This window comes from Oncorhynchus gorbuscha, unplaced genomic scaffold, assembly GCF_021184085.1.
Source record: "Oncorhynchus gorbuscha isolate QuinsamMale2020 ecotype Even-year unplaced genomic scaffold, OgorEven_v1.0 Un_scaffold_1011, whole genome shotgun sequence".
NCBI lineage: Eukaryota > Metazoa > Chordata > Actinopteri > Salmoniformes > Salmonidae > Oncorhynchus > Oncorhynchus gorbuscha.
This window is the reverse complement of record NW_025745925.1, coordinates 30,001-52,244: the sequence shown is the minus strand read 5'-3', so window position 1 is coordinate 52,244 and position 22,244 is coordinate 30,001. Positions and strand designations below refer to the sequence as shown.

Sequence of the window (22,244 nt, the reverse complement as noted above, 5' to 3'; positions counted from 1 at the left end):
GGATCTCTGGCTACATCTATGGTCTGTACCTGAAGAAGACCTTTGGAGTGAACCAGTACCACTGGGTCAAAAGAGGTAGGGGGTGGAACCAGTACTCCACTGGGTCAAAGAGGTAGGGGGTGGAACCAGTACCTCCACTGGGTCAAAGAGGTAGGGGTGGAACCAGTACCTCCACTGGGTCAAAGAGGTAGGGGTGGAACCAGTACCTCCACTGGGTCAAAGAGGTAGGGGTGGAACCAGTACTCCACTGGGTCAAAGAGGTAGGGGTGGAACCAGTACCTCCACTGGGTCAAAGAGGTAGGGGGTGGAACCAGTACCTCCACTGGGTCAAAGAGGTAGGGGGTGGAACCAGTACCTCCACTGGGTCAGAGAGGTAGGGGGTGGAACCAGTACCTCCACTGGGTCAGAGAGGTAGGGGTGGAACCAGTACCTCCACTGGGTCAAAGAGGTAGGGGGTGGAAAAGAGGTAGGGGGTGGAACCAGTACCTCCACTGGGTCAAAGAGGTAGGGAGTGGAACCAGTACCTCCACTGGGTCAGAGAGGTAGGTACCTCCACTGGGTCAAAGAGGTAGGGGTGGAACCAGTACCTCCACTGGGTCAAAGAGGTAGGGGGTGGAACCAGTACCTCCACTGGGTCAGAGAGGTAGGGGGTGGAACCAGTACCTCCACTGGGTCAAAGAGGTAGGGGGTGGAACCAGTACCTCCACTGGGTCAGAGGTAGGGTGGAACCAGTACCTCCACTGGGTCAAAGAGGTAGGGGTGGAAAAGGGTAGGGGTGGAACCAGTAGGGTCAGAAGAGGTAGGGAGTGGAACCAGTACCTCCACTGGGTCAAAGAGGTAGGGGTGGAACCAGTACCTCCACTGGGTCAGAGAGGTAGGGGTGGAACCAGTACCTCCACTGGGTCAGAGAGGTAGGGGTGGAACCAGTACCTCCACTGGGTCAGAGATTAGGAGAGGGTAGGGGTGGAACCAGTACCTCCACTGGGTCAGAGAGGTAGGGGTGGAACCAGTACCTCCACTGGGTCAGAGAGGTAGGGGTGGAACCAGTACCTCCACTGGGTCAAAGAGGTAGGGGTGGAACCAGTACCTCCACTGGGTCAAAGAGGTAGGGGTGGAACCAGTACCTCCACTGGGTCAGAGAAGTAGGGAGTGGAACTAGTACCTTCATTAGATTAGAGACACTGTATCTCAGTGCACGAGGTAACTGCAGTCCCTGGTTCGAATCCAGGCTGCATCACATCCGGCCGGGATTGGGAGTCCCACAGGGCGGCGCACAATTGGCCCAGCGTCGTCTGGGTTTTGGCCAGGGTAGGCCGTCATTGTAAATTAGAATTTGTTCTTAACTGACTTGCCTCCTTAAATAAAAAATATATTGGTTATGCTGGTCACTCTGCTAAATAAACACATGACTATATTGGTTATGCTGGTCCCATTCTGCTAAATAAACACATGACTATATTGGTTATGCTGGTCCCATTCTGCCAAATAAACACATGACTATATTGGTTATGCTGGTCACTCTGCTAAATAAACACATGACTATATTGGTTATGCTGGTCCCATTCTGCTAAATAAACACATGACTATATTGGTTATGCTGGTCCCATTCTGCTAAATAAACACATGACTATATTGGTTATGCTGGTCACTCTGCTAAATAAACACATGACTATATTGGTTATGCTGGTCACTCTGCTAAATAAACACATGACTATATTGGTTATGCTGGTCCCATTCTGCTAAATAAACACATGACTCTATTGGTTATGCTGGTCCCATTCTGCTAAATAAACACATGACTATATGAAGTGTGTTTTTCCCTCAGGAACTGGACAAGATGGTGGAGTACGAGCTGAAGATGGGAGGAGTTCTCTTACACCCGACCTTCGGTGGAGGCAAAGACAAGGACAAGTGAGAGCAGCTCCCTGTTGGTTGGAATGGTCATTTAACATGGCTGATGTATTGCATGAGAACCACCTACTTTCAGTGTCAACGCACTTTGATATTTGGCTCCAATGAGGGTGATGAATCTGTTTTAAACTGGGTGGTTCGACCCCTGAATGCTGATTGGCTGACCCGTATCCCACGGGTTTGACAAAACATGTCATTTTACTGCTCTAATTACGTTGCTGTCCAGTTTATAATAGCAATAAGGCACCTCGGTGGTTTGTGGTATATGGCCAATATACCACGGCTGTGTCCAGGCTCTCCGCGATGCGTTGTGGTCAAGAGCAGCCATTAGCCGTGGTATATTGGCCGTATACCACACCCCCCGTGCCTTATTGCTTAAATAACCTCTTACTTTCAGTGTCAACACACTTTGATTTGTGGCTCCAATGAGGCTGATGAATGTGCTGTCTGTTCTACCAGTCGAAAAAACCACCTATTAGCAAGTAAATGACAGGTTAGACATTCCTGTTGCTACTGCTGTTGAGGGTGTTGGTCTACAAACCTGTATCTCTCACAGAGAAGTGGTGTTCTAGTTTTAATAAAAAATGTTTATGCCGATGTAAAGATTTCCACCGCTGTCGGAGAGTAAAACGACAAGTGAAGAGTGGAGTTTATTCATTCCAGCCCAATAAACTCTGGATAAGAGCGTCTGCTAAATGACTTAAATGTAAATGTAAATGTAAACCGCTGGCACCGTCTCAAATCAGACCTCTTTTCTCTCGCTCCTTGAGTGGGCTTGGAGAGCTATCGACACGTTATGCCAACACTTACGCCTGTCTGTGTACCGCCTGTCAATGACTTGGCTAGTAACTTCACGTTGTAGTTTATCTTAAAGTTGCTACAGTTTACAAGCTGAGGAGGAGGAGGGAAGATGGAATGAGTTGTTGTTGAGAAGTAGATGTTCTTTTCTGATTTTAATCTTCCTCCCTCTCTTCCCCCCTCTACTCTCTCCTCGTCCCTCACTCTCTCCCTCTCATCTCTCTCTTTCTCCCTCCCTCCCCCTTCTCATCTCTCTTTCTCCTCATCCCTCTCTCTCGCTCCCTCCTCTCTCTCCTCTCTTTCTCCCTCCTCCCTCCTCTCCCTCTCTCCCCCCTCTCATCTCTCTTTCTCCTCATCCCTCACTCTCTCCCTCCCTCCTCTCGGCTCTCCCTCTCTTAGCCCTACCCTCACCTCCACTTCTCCATCAAGCACCCTCACACCCTGTCCTGGAAGTACTATAAGATGTTCCAGTGTAAAGCCCACCTGGTCATGAGGCTCATTGAGAACAGGATCAGCATGGAGTTCATGCTGCAGGTGAGCGATTTTATAATCAATTTAATAATCCATCCATCATCTAGTATACAAGCTGGTTCTGGTAAACATCTGGCCACACGTGAAGTCTAGCTGTTTAAACACTAATACCTACAGGGATTCAACACTGGAGTTTATTCATACTACACTACAATGCAGAGTCTGGGTCATTCCAGTTCAACTACTACTTTCATGGAGGAAAGCATTTTCAATCCTCAAATCATCAGATCCCAGCACTCCATCATATCCCATCACTCCATCATATCCCATCACCCATCCGATCCCAGCACTCCATCATCATCCCAGCACTCCATCAGATCCCAGCACTCCATCCCCAGCACTCCATCATATCCCAGCACTCCATCAGATCCCATCACTCCATCAGATCCCATCCTCCATCAGATCCCATCACTCCATCAGATCCCAGCACTCCATCAGATCCCAGCACTCCATCAGATCCCAGCACTCCATCAGATCCCATCACTCCATCAGATCCCAGCACTCCATCAGATCCCAGCACTCCATCAGATCCCAGCACTCCATCAGATCCCATCACTCCATCAGATCCCAGCACCCATCCATCAGATCCCATCACTCCATCAGATCCCATCACTCCATCAGATCCCATCACTCCATCAGATCCCCAGCACTCCATCAGATCACTCCATCAGATCCCATCACATCAGATCCCAGTCCCATCACTCCATCAGATCCCATCACTCCATCAGATCCCAGATCCCACATCAGATCCCATCACTCCATCAGATCCCATCACTCCATCAGATCCCATCACTCCATCAGATCCCATATCCCATCACTCCATCATCCATCATCAGATCCCATCACTCCATCAGATCCCAGCACTCATCATCAGATCCCAGCACCATCATCAGATCCCAGCACTCCATCAGATCCCATCACTCCATCAGATCCCAGCACTCCATCAGATCCCAGCACATCAGATCCCAGTACTCCATCAGATCCCAGCACTCCATCAGATCCCAGCACTCCATCAGATCCCAGCACTCCATCAGATCCCAGCACTCCATCAGATCCCAGCACTCCAGATCCCAGTACTCCATCAGATCCCAGCACTCCATCAGATCCCAGCACTCCATCAGATCCCAGCACTCCATCATATCCCAGCACTCCATCCCAGTACATCCATCAGATCCCAGCACTCCATCAGATCCCAGCACTCCATCAGATCCCAGCACTCCATCAGATCCCAGCACTCCATCAGATCCCAGCACAGATCCCAGTACTCCATCATCATCCCAGCACTCCATCAGATCCCAGCACACTCCATCAGATCCCATCACTCAGATCCAGCACTCCCCAGCACACCATCAGATCAGCACTCCATCATATCCCAGCACTCCATCATCCATCCCCAGCTCCATCTCCATCATCGATATCCCAGCACTCCATCATATCCCAGCACTCCATCAGATCCCAGCACTATCATTCCCAGTCCATTCCCTCCATCAGTTCCCAGCTCCATCATGAGTCTGACCAGTACTCCATCACCCAGTCCCATCATATCCCAGAAGTACCAGTACAACTCCTCTCACACATGTGGAGTCAGATACATGAACTAGATTATTCTGTTTCCCATCTGCTAGGTGTTCAACAAGTTACTAAGCCTGGCCAGTACAGCGTCCTCGCAGAAGTACCAGTCACACATGTGGAGTCAGATGCTGGTATCCACCCACAGCTTCCTCAAGTCCATCTCCAACGTGTCGGGGAAGGACATAGGACCCCTCATCAAGCAGTGGGTGTATCCTTTAACCTGTCAATCAGAACACTGGAGGGAAAGGTAACGTGACTATAACACTGTAATAGCAGATTAATGGTTAGGACATAGGACCCTCATCAACAATGGGTGTATCCTTTCAGCTCCCTCAGCCTGCTTAGCAGAACACTGGAGAGACTGGCCTGGTTAGAACACTGAGAACTGACTGGCCTGGTTAGAACACTAAGAAGTGACTGGCCTGGTTAGAACACTAAGAAGTGACTGGCCTGGTTCGAATACTTAAGAACTGACTGGCCTGGTTAGAACACTAAGAACTGACTGGCCTGGTTAGAACACTAAGGACCGACTGGCCTGGTTAGAACACTAAGGACCGACTGGCGTGGTTAGAACACTAAGAACCGACTGGCCTGGTTAGAACACTAAGGACCGACTGGCCTGGTTGGAACACTAAGGACCGACTGGCCTGGTTGGAACACTAAGAACTGACTGGCCTGGTTAGAACACTAAGGACCGACTGGCCTGGTTAGAACACTAAGAACCGACTGGCCTGGTTAGAACACTAAGGACCGACTGGCCTGGTTAGAACACTAAGGACCGACTGGCCTGGTTAGAACACTAAGGACCGACTGGCCTGGTTAGAACACTAAAGGACCGACTGGCCTGGTTAGAACACTAAGAACCGACTGGCCTGGTTAGAACACTAAGAACTGACTGGTGATTGGCCTGTTTATAAAGCCTCTTTAAGCAGTGTAATAATTTAACCCTTCAACAGAAGGACCATATATATGCGTTTTGCATTTTCAGATGACTGATTTTGTATCTTATAAGTTCACCGTAATGTCCAGAGTTGTCAACTGACAAGGAAATGTATTGTAGATGTCACCAGTCAGCAGAAAGGTCTTGTCTGTATGTAATATCAAGACTGAATGATTATAATATCCACTATACAACTGGAAATATACCATAGCACCAACGTTTTCCAAAACCATTCCTGTGGTTATTACACTGCAATAATTTAATGATTCACGCCCGATCGCTCTAGTTATTACGGTGACCTACCATTGTACCCCTGATTGGGATCAGTGCTGTAATTGTTTCAGTTTAGATATTAGCCTTAATTCAAGCCCACAGAGACCAGAGTGCGGTGGTGAAGTTCTTTGGCAGTTTTGCCTTCAACAGGAAACGGAACGTTCTAGAACTGGAGATTCGACAGGACTACACCTCCTCTGGAACACAGAAATATGTGGTCGGTCCTCTTTGAACTGAGTTAACTTTACTGGTGTGCGGGATGGGCGCAGTTAGCACTTTTGGGACTATTCGATTGGTCCCATTGTACCAGCAAAGCTAAATCAAACTACCGCACGTATTTGACATTTTGTGTTTGACCCAAGTCTGAGATTTAGTAGTAAGGTGAATCACTGTCTTTGTTCTGTAGGGACCCATCAAGGTGACAGTCCAGGAGCTGGATGGGTCCTTCAACCACACGCTACAGATCGAAGAGAACAGCCTGAAGCACGACATCCCCTGTCACTCCAAGAGCAGACGGTGAACTCAAGCATCTTGTTTCTGTTATTACTAACACATTCCAATAAGCCTAATGCAATGCCATCTTAGCTGTAGTTTGGAGGATCAAGCCTAATGCAATGCCATCTTAGCTGTAGTTTGGAGGACCAAGCCTAATGTAATGCCATTTTAGCTGTAGTTTGGAGGATCAAGCCTAATGTAATGCCATTTTAGCTGTAGTTTGGAATGTAATGCCATCTTAGCTTAGCTGTAGTTTGGAGGATCAAGCCTAATGCAATGCCATCTTAGCTGTAGTTTGGAGGATCAAGCCTAATGCAATGCCATCTTAGCTGTAGTTTGGAGGATCAAGCCTAATGCAATGCCATCTTAGCTGTAGTTTGGAGGATCAAGCCTAATGTAATGCCATCTTAGCTGTAGTTTGGAGGACCAAGCCTAATGCAATGCCATCTTAGCTGTAGTTTGGAGGATCAAGCCTAATGCAATTCCATCTTACCTGTAGTTTGGAGGATCAAGCCTAATGCAATGCCATCTTAGCTGTAGTTTGGAGGATCAAGCCTAATGTAATGCCATTTTAGCTGTAGTTTGGAGGATCAAGCCTAATGCAATGCCATCTTAGCTGTAGTTTGGAGGATCAAGCCTAATGCAATGCCATCTTAGCTGTAGTTTGGCGGATCAAGCCTAATGCAATGCTGTCTTAGCTGTAGTTTGGAGGACCAAGCCTAATGCAATGCCATCTTAGCTGTAGTTAGGAGGATCAAGCCTAATGCAATGCCATCTTAGCTGTAGTTTGGAGGATCAAGCCTGATGTAATGCCATCTTATCTGTAGTTTGGAGGATCAAGTGTCCCTCAGTTTATCTCCGCCTCCTTAGAGTTTATATTTTTCTTCCTGCTCTAGAAACAAGAAGAAGAAGATCCCTTTGATGAACGGGGAGGAGGTTGACATGGACCTGTCTGCTATGGAGTAAGACTGCATACTGCTCACTCACTCACTCACTCACCACTCACTCACTCACTCACTCACTCACTCACTCACTCACCTGTCTGCTATGGAGTAAGACTGCATACTGCTCACTGACTCACTCACTCACCTGTCTGCTATGGAGTAAGACTGCATACTGTTCACTGACTCACTCACTCACCTGTCTGCTATGGAGTAAGACTGCATACTGCTCATTCACTCACTCACTCAGACACTCACTCACTCACCTGTTTGCTATGGAGTAAGACTGCATACTGCTCACTCACTCACTCACCTGTCTGCTATGGAGTAAGACTGTATACTGTTTTATACTGCTCCCATTCTTGCACTGATACTACAGGACTCGGAGAGCACTGCAGCACTGATACTACAGAGCTAGGGAGAGCAGCACTGATACTACAGGACTAGGGAGAGCAGCACTGATACTACAGGACTAGGGAGAGCAGCACTGATACTACAGGACTAGGAGAGCAGCACTGATCCTACAGGACTAGGGAGAGCTGACAGGACTAGGGAGAGCAGCACTGATACTACAGGACTAGGGAGAGCAGCACTGATACTACAGGACTAGGGAGAGCAGCACTGATACTACAGGCTGGGGAGAGCAGCACTGATACTACAGGACTAGGGAGAGCAGATACTACAGGACTAGGGAGAGCAGCACTGATACTACAGGACTAGGGAGAGCAGCACTGATCCTACAGGACTAGGGAGAGTAGCACTGATACTACAGGACTAGGGAGAGCAGCACTGATACTACAGGACTAGGGAGAGCAGCACTGATACTACAGGACTAGGAGAGCAGCACTACAGGATACTACAGGACTAGGGAGAGCAGCACTGATACTACAGGACTAGGGAGAGCCTCAGTAGTTTAGTCCTAGCCTCAGTAGTTTACGCCCTACTCTCAGTAGTTTATAGCCTACCCTCAGTAATTTAGTCCTACCCTCAGTATTTACGTCCTAGTCTCAGTATTTACGTCCTAGTCTCAGTAGTTTACGTCCTAGCCTCAGTAGTTTACGTCCTACTCTCAGTAATTTAGTCCTACCCTCAGTATTTACGTCCTAGCCTCAGTAGTTTACGTCCTACCCTCAGTAGTTTACGTCCTACCCTCAGTAATTTAGTCCTACCCTCAGTAGTTTACGTCCTACCCTCAGTAGTTTACGTCCTACCCTCAGTAGTTTACGTCCTACCCTCAGTAGTTTACGTCCTAGCCTCAGTAGTTTACGTCCTACTCTCAGTAATTTAGTCCTACACTCAGTAGTTTACGTCCTACCCTCAGTAATTTAGTCCTACCCTCAGTATTTACGTCCTACCCTCAGTATTTACGTCCTACCCTCAGTAGTTTACGTCCTACCCTCAGTAGTTTACGTCCTACCCTCAGTAGTTTACGTCCTACCCTCAGTAGTTTACGTCCTAGCCTCAGTAGTTTACGTCCTACTCTCAGTAATTTAGTCCTACACTCAGTAGTTTACGTCCTACCCTCAGTAATTTAGTCCTACCCTCAGTATTTACGTCCTACCCTCAGTATTTACGTCCTAGCCTCAGTAGTTTACGTCCTACCCTCAGTAGTTTACGTCCTACCCTCAGTAGTTTACGTCCTAGCCTCAGTAGTTTACGTCCTACCCTCAGTAGTTTAGTCCTAGCCTCAGTAGTTTAGTCCTAGCCTCAGTAGTTTAAGTCCTAGCCTCAGTAGTTTAAGTCCTAGCCTCAGTAGTTTACGTCCTAGTCTCAGTAGTTTACGTCCTAGTCTCAGTAGTTTACGTCCTAGCCTCAGTAGTTTAGTCCTAGCCTCAGTAGTTTACGTCCTACCTCAGTAGTTTACGTCCTAGCCTCAGTAGTTTAGACATACCCTCAGTAGTTTACGTCCTACCTCAGTAGTTTACGTCCTACCTCAGTAGTTTAGACCTACCCTCAGTAGTTTAGTCCTACCCTCAGTAGTTTACGTCCTACCCTCAGTAGTTTAGTCCTAGCCTCAGTAGTTTACGTCCTAGCCTCAGTAGTTTAGACCTAGCCTCAGTAGTTTACGTCCTAGCCTCAGTAGTTTAGACCTAGACTCAGTAGTTTACGTCCTAGCCTCAGTAGTTTACGTCCTAGCCTCAGTAGTTTAGACCTACCCTCAGCGGGAATAAAGGATCTCGCCAATAAAATAATCAACATCAGTTAAAAGTTTTAGTCAAATCAGTTGAATTCAGACAAGCCACACTCCTTAACAGACAAGTGTTCCGTCCGTTCCGTTCCTTAAAGAACCTAAAACTTCACTCGGTTTCTCCCGCAGTGCGGATTCTCCCTTGCTGTGGATCCGGATCGATCCGGACATGTCCATCCTGCGTAAGGTGGAGTTTGAGCAGGCAGACTTCATGTGGCAGTACCAGCTCAGGTACAGGACTCTTCACCTTTTTCTTGTAGGAACTGGCCTTTTGCATGGATTTGTTTCTTCGTGTATTCTTGAGCACAAGTTAAAAAAAGACTATCCTTATTTACAAACATGACAAAGGTGACTACAGATCACGCCACAGCGCCGCGACTACAGATCACGCCACAGAGCCGCGACTACAGATCACGCCACAGCGCCGCAACTACAGATCACGCCACAGAGCCGCGACTACAGATCACGCCACAGCGCCGCGACTACAGATCACGCCACATAGGCGCTGCGACTACAAATCACGCCACAGCGCCGCAACTACAGATCACGCCACATAGGCGCTGCGACTACAGATCACGCCACAGAGCCGCGACTACAGATCACGCCACAGCGCCGCGACTACAGATCACGCCACAGCGCCGCGACTACAGATCACGCCACAGCGCCGCGACTACAGATCACGCCACAACGCCGCGACTACAGATCACGCCACAGAGCCGCGACTACAGATCACGCCACAGAGCCGCGACTACAGATCACGCCACAGAGCCGCGACTACAGATCACGCCACAGAGCCGCGACTACAGATCACGCCACGACTACAGATCACGCCACAACGCCGCGACTACAGATCACGCCACAGAGCCGCGACTTTAGATCACGCCACAGCGCCGCGACTACAGATCACGCCACGACTACAGATCACGCCACAGAGCCGCGACTACAGATCACGCCACAGTGCCGCGACTACAGATCACGCCACAGTGCCGCGACTACAGATCACACCACAGCGCCGCGACTACAGATCACGCCACAGCGCCGCGACTACAGATCACGCCACAGAGCCGCGACTACAGATCACGCCACAGAGCCGCGACTACAGATCACGCCACAGTGCCGCGACTACAGATCACGCCACAGAGCCGCGACTACAGATCACGCCACAGAGCCGCGACTACAGATCACGCCACAGAGCCATGATGGCACATATAGATCTGACATTTCAACATGAAGTTCAATGCGAAGGAGAAAAGGTGTGTTTGTTTGTCCTGGTAGTATTCTTCATGGTTTAGAAGTATCTTCCTCAGGTACGAGCGTGACGTCGTGGCCCAGGAGGAGTCTATTTTAGCCCTGGAGAAGTTCCCCACGCCGGCCTCCCGTCTGGCCCTCACTGACATCCTAGAACAGGACCAGTGTTTCTACAAGGTCCGCCAGGGTGCCTGCTTCTGCCTCGCCAAGGTAAGAGGTCCGCCAGGGCGCCTGCTTCTGCCTCGCCAAGGTAAGAGGTCCGCCAGGCGCCTGCTTCTGCCTCGCCAAGGTAAGAGGTCCGCCAGGGCGCCTGGGCGCTTGCTTCTGCCTCGCCAAGGTAAGAGGTCCACCAGGGCGCCTGCTTCTGCCTCGCCAAGGTAAGAGGTCCGCCAGGGCGCCTGCTTCTGCCTCGCCAAGGTAAGAGGTCCGCCAGGGCGCCTGCTTCTGCCTCGCCAAGGTAAGAGGTCCGCCAGGGCGCCTGGGCGCTTGCTTCTGCCTCGCCAAGGTAAGAGGTCCACCAGGGCGCCTGCTTCTGCCTCGCCAAGGTAAGAGGTCCGCCAGGGCGCCTGCTTCTGCCTCGCCAAGGTAAGAGGTCCGCCAGGGCGCCTGCTTCTGCCTCGCCAAGGTAAGAGGTCCGCCAGGGCGCCTGCTTCTGCCTCGCCAAGGTAAGAGGTCCTGCCTCGCCAAGGTCACCCATACATCCATCTTTATCCCTCCATTAACCACGGTGGGGTTTTAATGTGTCATCCCAGTTAGATTACTAGCTAATACGTCTATTATTTAGTATCTTCTGTGTCTCGATAAAATTAAAATAAATAAAAAATCAGCTCAGATGGAGCAGGAAGCTGTGTCACGTATTTTCCTGTTTTTAACATTCATAGATCGCCAACTCCATGATGAGCACCTGGACCGGTCCTCCAGCCATGAAGTCTCTGTTCACCAGAATGTTCTGCTGTAAGAGCTGTCCAAACATCGTCAAGACCAACACCTTCATCAGCTTCCAGAGCTACTTCCTACAGAAGGTGTTTCAACTGTCACACGTCACCTTAATTAACGTAGATCACGAGACTAAGTCTGTCTGTTTAAACATCTGATCAGTCATGGGATACCAGTTACACACTGTAGAGGTTTTTACTTCGTCACAGAACCTAAACCTTTAGGAAACAATGGCAGGGGAAAAAATCTGAATTAGTTTCCTTGGAAATTGCAAGAAATCTGTAATACTGTCGTCCAGTATTTTGGCGTCTGTAATGAGCTGTGTTTGATCTGTACCTAGACCATGCCTGTAGCCATGGCTCAGCTCAGAGACATCCAGAACCTCTGTCCCAAAGACGTCCTCAACTTCATCCTGGACCTCATCAAGTACAACGACAACAGGAAGAACAAGGTGAGATGGGGGTTTGTTTTGTTGTGACCAATGATTAGAAGGGGACAGGGTGAAGGAGATGAACCGAGAGTGTTGGACCAGGGGTCGCCATCGTTGGTAATTCTGTATGATGTTCTGGAGTTGGTTGTGCTGACCACTGGGCCACATTGACCAGGCACTAATGCCTTTAATGTTGTTGCCCTTCTCTTTTTTCCTAGTTCTCCGACAACTACTACCGTGCCGAGCTGATTGACGCCCTCACCAACTCCCTGACCCCGGCCATCAGCATCAGCAACGAGGTGCGCACCGTGGACAACCTCAACGGAGACGTACGTCTCATCCTGGAGGAGATCACACGCTCTCTTAACATGGAGAAACTACTGCCCAGCTACCGCAACACCATCACTGTCAGGTAGAGATAATCACTACTCTCGATGCCCACTATACATTATACTATATAAACTAAACATCCTGGAGGAGATCACACGCTCTCTTAACATGGAGAAGCTACTGCCCAGCTACCGCAACACCATCACTGTCAGGTAGAGATAATCACTACTCTAGATACCCACTATACATTATACTATATAAACTAAACATCCTGGAGGAGATCATCACTACTGCCCAGCTACCGCAACACCATCACTGTCCGGTAGAACAGAAGTTAGGATGAAGTGGAGTAATAGTGCATGGTAAATGTGGGTGGTAAATTATGGTGGTGCTGGTAAATGGTAGTGGTGGTAAATGGTGGTGGTACATGTGGGTGGTGGTGCTGGTGGTAAATGTGGGTGCTGCTTGGTAGTGGTGGTAAATGGTGGTGGTACATGTGGGTGGTGGTGCTGGTGGTAAATGTGGGTGGTAAGTGGTGGTGGTAAATGTGGGTGGTTAGTGGTGGTGGTGGTAAATGTGGGTGGTTAGTGGTGGTGGTGGTAAATGTGGGTGGTAAGTGGTGGTGTGGTAAATGTGGGTGGTTAGTGGTGGTGGTGGTAAATGTGGGTGTTAAATGGTGGTGTTAAATGGTGGTGGTAAATGTGGGTGTTAAATGGTGGTGGTAAATGTGGGTGGTAAATGGTGGTGGTAAGTGGTGGTTGTGGTGGTGGTAAATGGTGGTGTTTAGTGGTGGTGGTGGTTGTGGTGGTGGTAAATGGTGGTTGTGGTGGTGGTAAATGGTGGTGTTTAGTGGTGGTAAATGTGGGTGGTAAGTGGTGGTTGTGGTGGTGGTAAATGGTGGTGTTTAGTGGTGGTGGTGGTAAATGTGGGTGGTAAGTGGTGGTTGTGGTGGTGGTGGTAAATGTGGGTGATAAGTGGTAAATGTGGGTGGTAAGTGGTGGTGGTAAATGTGGGTGGTAAGTGGTGGTGGTAAATGTGGGTGGTAAGTGGTGGTGGTGGTGGTGGTGGTAAGTGGTGGTGGTAAATGTGGGTGGTAAGTGGTGGTTGTGGTGGTGGTGGTAAATGTGGGTGATAAGTGGTGGTGGTGGTGGTAAGTGGTGGTGGTAAATGTGGGTGGTAAGTGGTGGTTGTGGTGGTGGTAAATGGTGGTGTTTAGTGGTGGTGGTGGTAAGTGGTGGTAAATGTGGGTCGTGGTGGTAAATGGTGGTCGTAAAATGGTTGTGCTGGTGGTAAATGGTGGTGCTTGGTGTCTGTTTTGATTGGCCGCTTTACATTGTGTTGATCGATAAAAGACCAAATAGTGGTTGACCCAAAAGCGGCATTGTTGAGCGAGCTGGTGTGGAAGCTTTTTGGCCCTTGTACCCTCTCCCCAAATATTGCCAAACACGTCCCGTACAGGAAGCTAGTTGAGTGCCAGGGAAACCTTCCCACCTGCATGATCGTATCAATCAAAATGCCTTAAAGGCACAATCTGCTACTTTGATTTCCAGTTGTGGAACTCCAAATCTTTTAACCCTAAAGGGTATTGGTGCGTTAGAAATCAGGAACTTTGATTTAGGCTTATAGATGAGTGACCTCTCTCTCCACCCCCCTCTCTCTCCACCCCCCCCTCTCTCTCCATCCCCCTCTCTCTCCACCCCCTCTCTCCACCCCCCTCTCTCCACCCCCTCTCTCCATCCCCCTCTCTCCATCCCCCTCTCTCCATTCCCCTCTCTCTCTCCATTCCCTCTCTCTCTCCGTTCCCCTCTCTCTCTGTTCCCCTCTCTCTCTCCGTTCCCCTCTCTCTCTCTCCGTTCCCCTCTCCGTTCCCCTCTCTCTCTCTCCGTTCCCCTCTCCCTCTCTCTTCCCCTCTCCGTTCCCCTCTCTCTCTCTCCGTTCCCCTCTCTCTCTCTCCGTTCCCCTCTCCATCTCTCTCTCTCTCTCTCTCTCTCTCTCTCTCCATTCCCCTCTCTCTCTCTCTCTCTCCATTCCCCTCTCTCTCTCTCTCTCCATTCCCCTCTCTCTCTCTCTCTCTCCATTCCCCTCTCTCTCTCTCTCTCCATTCCCCTCTCTCTCTCTCTCCATTCCCCTCTCTCTCTCTCTCTCCGTTCCCCTCTCCATTCCCCTCTCTCTCTCTCTCTCTCCATTCCCCTCTCTCTCTCTCTCTCTCTCCATTCCCCTCTCTCTCTCTCTCTCTCCATTCCCCTCTCTCTCTCTCTCTCCATTCCCCTCTCTCTCTCCATTCCCCTCTCCATTCCCCTCTCTCTCTCTCCACCACCCCTGTCTCCCCTCTCTCTCCAGTTGTCTCAGAGCTATCCGGATGCTCCAGAAGAATGGTCATATTCCCAGTGACCCCTCTCTGTTTAAATCCTATGCAGAATACGGACACTTTGTGGATGTTCGTGTCGCAGCGCTGGAAGCTGTGGTGGACTACACAAGAGGTATGCACCGAACTAGTCCTAGTGAAGTTATTAGGACACACCCTATTCCCTGTGTAGTGCACTACATTTAGCCAGATCAACGTAGGGTTTGAATTAGTCCCATAGGGTTGTAACCAGAAGTAGTGCACTTGACTACAGAGCATTCAGAACGTATTCAGACCCCTTGACCTTTTTCCACATTTTATTTTACATTACAGCCTTATTCTGAAATGTATTCAATTGTTTTGTTTTATCAATCTACACACAATAACCCATAATGACAAACCAAATACAGTAAAAAAAAAAAAAAACATTTTTGAAAATTGTAAATAAAAATAAATAACTATCACATTTGCATAAGTATTCAGGTATTTTACTCAGTACTTTGTTGAAGCACCTTTGACAGTGATTAGTCTCGAGTCCTCTTGGGTATGACGCTACAAGCTCGGAACACCTGTATTTGGGGAGTTTCTCCCATTCTTCTCTGCAGATCCTCTCAAGCTCTGTCAGGTTGGATGGGGAGCGTCGCTGCACAGCTATTTTCAGGTCTCTCCAGAGATGTTTGATCAGGTTCAAGTCCGGGCTCTGGCTGGGCCACTCAAGGACATTCAGAGACTTGTCCAGAAGCCGCTCCTACATTGTCTTGGCTGTTTACATAGAGTCGTTGTCCTGTTTGAAGGTGAACATTCGTCCCAGTCTTGAGGTGCTGAGCGATCTAGAGCAGGATTTCATCAAGAATCTCTCTGTACTTTGCTCCGTTCATCTTTCCCTCGATCCTGACTAGTCTCCCAGCCACTGAAAAACATCCCCACAGCATGATGCTTCACCGTAGGGATGGTGCCAGGTTTCCTCTAGACGTGACGCTTGGCATTCAGACCAGAGAGTTCATTCTTGGTTTCATCACACCAGAGAATGTTGTTTCTCATGATCTGAGAGTCTTTAGGTGCGAAGGGTGGGGAGGGGGGGCTGTTTTCATTTGTCATTAAGCGGTATTGTGTGGAGAAAAACATCTATGTAATCAATTTTAGTATCAGGCTGTAACGTAACAACATGTGGAAAAGGGATGGGGGTCTGAATACTTTCTGAATGCAAGGAGACAAGGTGCCATTTCACACACAGCCTAGTTCTCTGGGGTTGAACATCTTGATCCTAAATATCCATCCATCACCAGTCAGTCTGTTTTAATCTCTGGGTCTGTTTTAATCTCTGAACATCTTGATCCTAAATATCCATCCATCACCAGTCAGTCTGTTTTAATCTCTGGGGTTGAACATCTTGATCCTAAATATCCATCCATCACCAGTCAGTCTGTTTTAATCTCTGGGGTTGAACATCTTGATCCTAAATATCCATCCATCACCAGTCAGTCTGTTTTAATCTCTGGGGTTGAACATCTTGACCCTAAATATCCATCCATCACCAGTCAGTCTGTTTTAATCTCTGGGGTTGAACATCTTGAACCCTAAATATCCATCCAGACTGAATGGCACCTTTCTCAGTCAGTCTGTTTTACTCTGGGGTTGAACATCTTGATCACCTAAATAACATCCATCTAGACTCACCAGTCAGTCCTGTTTTAAACCTCATTATAAACTGTGTGGTTCCAGCCCTGAATGCTGATTGGCTGACAGCCGTGGTATATCAGACCGTATAGTAGTAACATCACACTGACTCCTACCAGTCAGTATCCTGTTTTATAGTAGTAACATCACACTGACTCCTACCTAATATCCATCCAGATAGTAGTAACAGTCAGTCTGACTTTTAAGAGTATCCCTTCTTGTTATAGTTGAACATCTTGAACCTAAGATATCCATCCAGACTAGTAACATCACACTGACTCAGAGTATCCCTTCTTGTTATAGTTAACATCACACTGAGCTACTAGCTAGAGAGACAGCACCTTCACCTGTTATAAGTAACATGCAACACACTGACACACACACCAAAATCCCCGCTCTAAACCTGTTATAAACTGTGTGGTTCCAGCCCTGAATGTGATGCTGATTATTATAGTAGTAACATCACACTGACTCCGACCCAGGGAGTATCCCTTCTTGTTATAGTAGTAACAACACACTGACTCCTACCTAGAGAGTATCCCTTCTTGTTATAGTAGTAACATCACACTGACTCCTACCTAGAGAGTATCCCTTCTTGTTATAGTTGTAACATCACACTGACTCCTCCTAGAGAGTATCCCTTCTTGTTATAGTTGTAACATCACACTGACTCCTCCTAGAGAGTATCCCTTCTTGTTATAGTAGTAACATCACACTGACTCCTCCTAGAGAGTATCCTTCTTGTTATAGTAGTAACAACACACTGACTCCTACCTAGAGAGTATCCCTTCTTGTTATAGTAGTAACAACACACTGACTCCTACCTAGAGAGTATCCCTTCTTGTTATAGTAGTAACAACACACTGACTCCTACCTAGAGAGTATCCCTTCTTGTTATAGTAGTAACAACACACTGACTCCTACCTAGAGAGTATCCCTTTCCAACACGCTCTTGACTCCCACACAATCCCTGGTGATTATACACATAATTAATCAATCTCACAGCCCTGCCTGGCTGTCAGGACAGAGGTGTGTGTGTGTGTGTGTGTTTATTTTAACATGCTGTTTATTGCTAGTTGACAGGAGCTCCGTGGAACTGCAGTGGCTGCTCAACATGGTCCAGAATGACCCGGCTCACTACATCAGGTACTGTGTGTGTTTGTCTGTTGGGTTGGCTGCCTCATACATAAAGATGCATCATGATGTATTTATCTGGCTTCAGGATATGGGGACATTTTGTCTTAAGGCAGCCAGACAACGGGGTAGTTTATTTAGTGCTGCGTAAAAACAAGGACTGTTACAGTGAATTTATCAACTGATTTAACTCATTTAGACCCGCAGTCTGAGGAAATGTATTGATGATACTTCCTGCTCAGCGGTTTGAATCTAAATATATTCATCCTGAAACATCCTGTTTCCCTTATTAGTGGATATTTGCCATGTCCCAGGAAAGGTTTTATGTGATGGTTTGTCCCAGGAAAGGTTTTATGTGATGGTTTGTCCCAGGAAAGGTGTTATGTGATGGTCTGTCCAGGAAGGTTTGTGATGGTTTGTCCCAGGAAAGGTGTTTTGTGATGGTTTGTCCCAGGAAAGGTGTTATGTGATGAGGAAAGGTGTTATGTGATGGTGGTTTGTCCCAGGAAAGGTGTTATGTGATGGTTTGTCCAGGAAAGGTGTTATGTGATGGTTTGTCCCAGGAAAGGTTTTATGTGATGGTGATTGTCCCAGGAAAGGTGTTATGTGATGGTTTGTCCCAGGAAAGGTGTTATGTGATGGTTTGTCCCAGGAAAGGTGATGGTTTGTCCCAGGAAAGGTGTTATGTGATGGTCTGTCCCAGGAAAGGTGTTATGTGATGACCTGTGGTTATGAAGAAACAGGATGTTAACCTCCACTTTCTCTATGTTCATTCAGACACAAGATCCTAAGCATGCTGGGTAAAACCCTCCCTTCACCAAAGCAGCCGAGTCTCCACTCTGCAACGAGGCTCTGGTCGACCAGCTGTGGAAACTCATGAACTCAGGTGAGACCTTAGTGAGTCTTAAATGGCACCCTATTCCCTATGTAGTGCACTACGTTTGACCGGAGCCCACATAAATCTTCTATGTAGGGCTCTGGACTAAAAGTAGTGTACTATGTAGCAAATAGGGTGCCATTTAAGATCAAGACATAACTAATCAAACCTGATGAGACGCAGTACAGACAGAGACCACCAGGCCTGGCTAGTCAAACCCCCACCTGGGGCTGGTGTGATATCCACTCAGGCCTGGCTAGTCAAACCCCCACCTGGGGCTGGTGTGATATCCACTCAGGCCTGGCTAGTCAAACCCCACCTGGGGCTGGTGTGAATCCACTCAGGCCCCCACCTGGGGCTGGTGTGATATCCACTCAGGCCTGGCTAGTCAAACCCCCAACCTGGAGTGATATCCACTCAGGCCTGGCTAGTCAAACCCCCACCTGGAGTGATATCCACTCAGACCTGGCTAGTCAAACCCCCACCTGGTGTGATATCCACTCAGACCTGGCTAGTCAAACCCCCACCTGGAGTGATATCCACTCAGACCTGGCTAGTCAAACCCCCACCTGGGCTGGTGTGATATCCACTCAGACCTGGCTAGTCAAACCCCCACCTGGAGTGATATTCACTCAGGCCTGGCTAGTCAAACCCCCACCTGGGGCTGGTGTGATATCCTCTCAGGCCTGGCTAGTCAAACCTCCACCTGGGGCTGGAGTGATATCCTCTCAGGCCTGGCTAGTCAAACCCCACCTGGGGCTGGTGTGATATCCACTCAGGCCTGGCTAGTCAAACCCCCACCTGGAGTGATATCCACTCAGACCTGGCTAGTCAAACCCCAACCTGGAGTGATATCCAGCCAGAGACTGAGTTACTGCCCACAAATCAAATCCATGTGTGTAATTAGCTAACCCCAACAGTCATTTATCAATGTTTGTGATGGTAAGAGTTGCACAACTGTCAAATTCGATGTTTGCACTTTAACCTCATAGTCTCGTAGTCATTGTATCGTTTCAAATCGCTGGAATACAGAGCTAAAACCAGAATACGTGTCACTGTCCCAATACTTCTGGACGTCCCAGTATTACATTATGTTCCAGGTCCTAACTTCAACTGTCTGTCTGACCCATTATTACACTACAATAACAAACTATAAGCAAATGTTCAGCGTCACATTACACGGACATCCCCCCAGCAGGCTCATATAAACCTTGTTTCAAAAGGTGCCAAAACGTTGTGAAATGTCTTTTCAAAGAGAGAGACGTTTTCTCTTTAACAGTCGTAAAACATCTGTTTCTCTTCCAGGGAAGAGAAGGATCATGTTTGTAGGTTTGTCCATGTCCTGAGGGATACAGGGACCTGCTGGGACGGGCCTCAATAGGGTTGTGTCCCAAATGGCATCCAATCTCCAAATATACAGTGTGCTACTTACCAGGCCTCTGTGTAGTGTACTATATAGGGAATGGGGTGTGTTGTGGGATGTAGACCGTGTTTTGGGGAGTTTGGGGGTGGGCTCCAGGCACGGGCTCCAGTTACAATGAGGTCAAACACAGCTGAGAGAGCCTCGGAGAACACTAACCTGCTCAAACACGGTCTGTCAGAGGGGGCCTGGAAACGCAGAGCTGACGGGTGCTGTCTCAGACAGACAGAAAGAGGGAGACAGGCAGACAGAAAGAGGGAGACAGGCAGACAGAAAGAGGGAGACAGGCAGACAGAAAGAGGGAGACAGGCAGACAGAAAGAGGGAGACAGGCAGACAGAAAGAGGGAGACAGAAAGAGGGAGACAGAAAGAGGGAGACAGGCAGACAGAAGGAGGGAGACAGGCAGACAGAAAGAGGGAGACAGGCAGACAGAAAGAGGGAGACAGACAGACAGAAAGAGGGAGACAGACAGACAGAAAGAGGGAGACAGACAGACAGAAAGAGGGAGACAGACAGACAGAAAGAGGGAGACAGACAGACAGACAGAAAGAGGGAGACAGACAGACAGAAAGAGGGAGACAGACAGACAGACAGAAAGAGGGAGACAGACAGACAGAAAGAGGGAGACAGACAGACAGAAAGAGGGAGACAGACAGACAGAAAGAGGGAGACAGACAGACAGAAAGAGGGAGACAGACAGACAGAAAGAGGGAGACAGACAGACAGAAAGAGGGAGACAGACAGACAGAAAGAGGGAGACAGACAGACAGGGAGACAGACAGACAGAAAGAGGAGACAGACAGACAGAAAGAGGGAGACAGACAGACAGAAAGAGGGAGACAGACAGACAGAAAGAGGGAGACAGACAGACAGAAAGAGGGAGACAGACAGACAGAAAGAGGAGACAGACAGACAGAAAGAGGGAGACAGACAGACAGAAAGAGGGAGACAGACAGACAGAAAGAGAGACAGACAGACAGAAAGAGGGAGACAGACAGACAGAAAGAGGGAGACAGACAGACAGAAAGAGGGAGACAGACAGACAGAAAGAGGGAGACAGACAGACAGAAAGAGGGAGACAGACAGACAGAAAGAGGGAGACAGACAGGGAGACAGAAAGAGGGAGACAGACAGGGAGACAGAAAGAGGGAGACAGAAAGAGGGAGACAGACAGGGAGACAGACGGACAGGGAGACAGACGGACAGGGAGACAGACAGGGAGACAGACGGACAGGGAGACAGACGGACAGGGAGACAGACGGACAGGGAGACAGACGGACAGGGAGACAGACGGACAGGGAGACAGACGGACAGGGAGACAGACGGACAGGGAGACAGAAAGAGGGAGACAGACAGACAGAAAGAGGGAGACAGACAGACAGAAAGAGGGAGACAGAGAGACAGACAGGGAGACAGACAGACAGACAGGGAGACAGACAGACAGACAGGGAGACAGACAGACAGGGAGACAGACAGACAGGGAGACAGACAGACAGGGAGACAGACAGACAGGGAGACAGACAGACAGGGAGACAGACAGACAGAAAGAGGGAGACAGACAGACAGAAAGAGGGAGACAGACAGGGAGACAGACAGACAGAAAGAGGGAGACAGACAGACAGAAAGAGGGAGACAGACAGGGAGACAGACAGGGAGACAGACAGGGAGACAGACAGGGAGACAGACAGGGAGACAGACAGGGAGACAGACAGGGAGACAGACAGGGAGACAGACAGGGAGACAGACAGACAGGGAGACAGACAGACAGGGAGACAGACAGGGAGACAGACAGACAGTTTGGACAATGGACTTATTCTGTGTTGTTGCATCAAACCAGTTTGAGCTGTAAACGGTCCTCCTCCCTTCAGAAATCTGTTATTTGAAAGACTTGCGTAACGTTTGGAAGAATTAGCACCTTTTTTCAAACAAGGTCGATATTTTTGCTGGGGGGTTTGTAGATGTGATCTGAGGCGGCGCGACACTTGTTATGTTTATTGTAGCGTACTATTTCATATGTTTTGAATGTACTTCTGTGGTTGGTTGTGACTGTTGGCAGTGGACCGTCGTTGTCGTTGCCAACCCAGTTTATGACTCGCCGTAATAAACTGTTGATAATGTGCCGGTTGTGTTATTATTCCCAGCACCATAACGTCAGTGATTACATTCACACCACTCTTATTATCATCTGGCTCGGAAAA

At 48.6% G+C, this 22,244-nt stretch overlaps 2 pseudogenes; both read left to right on the top strand.

Annotated features, from left to right (window-relative positions):
* LOC124020990 overlaps positions 1-22,244 on the top strand; it is a 94,414-nt pseudogene that overhangs the window by 67,453 nt on the left and 4,717 nt on the right.
* Positions 1,838-22,244, top strand: part of LOC124020986 — a 25,124-nt pseudogene continuing 4,717 nt past the window's right edge.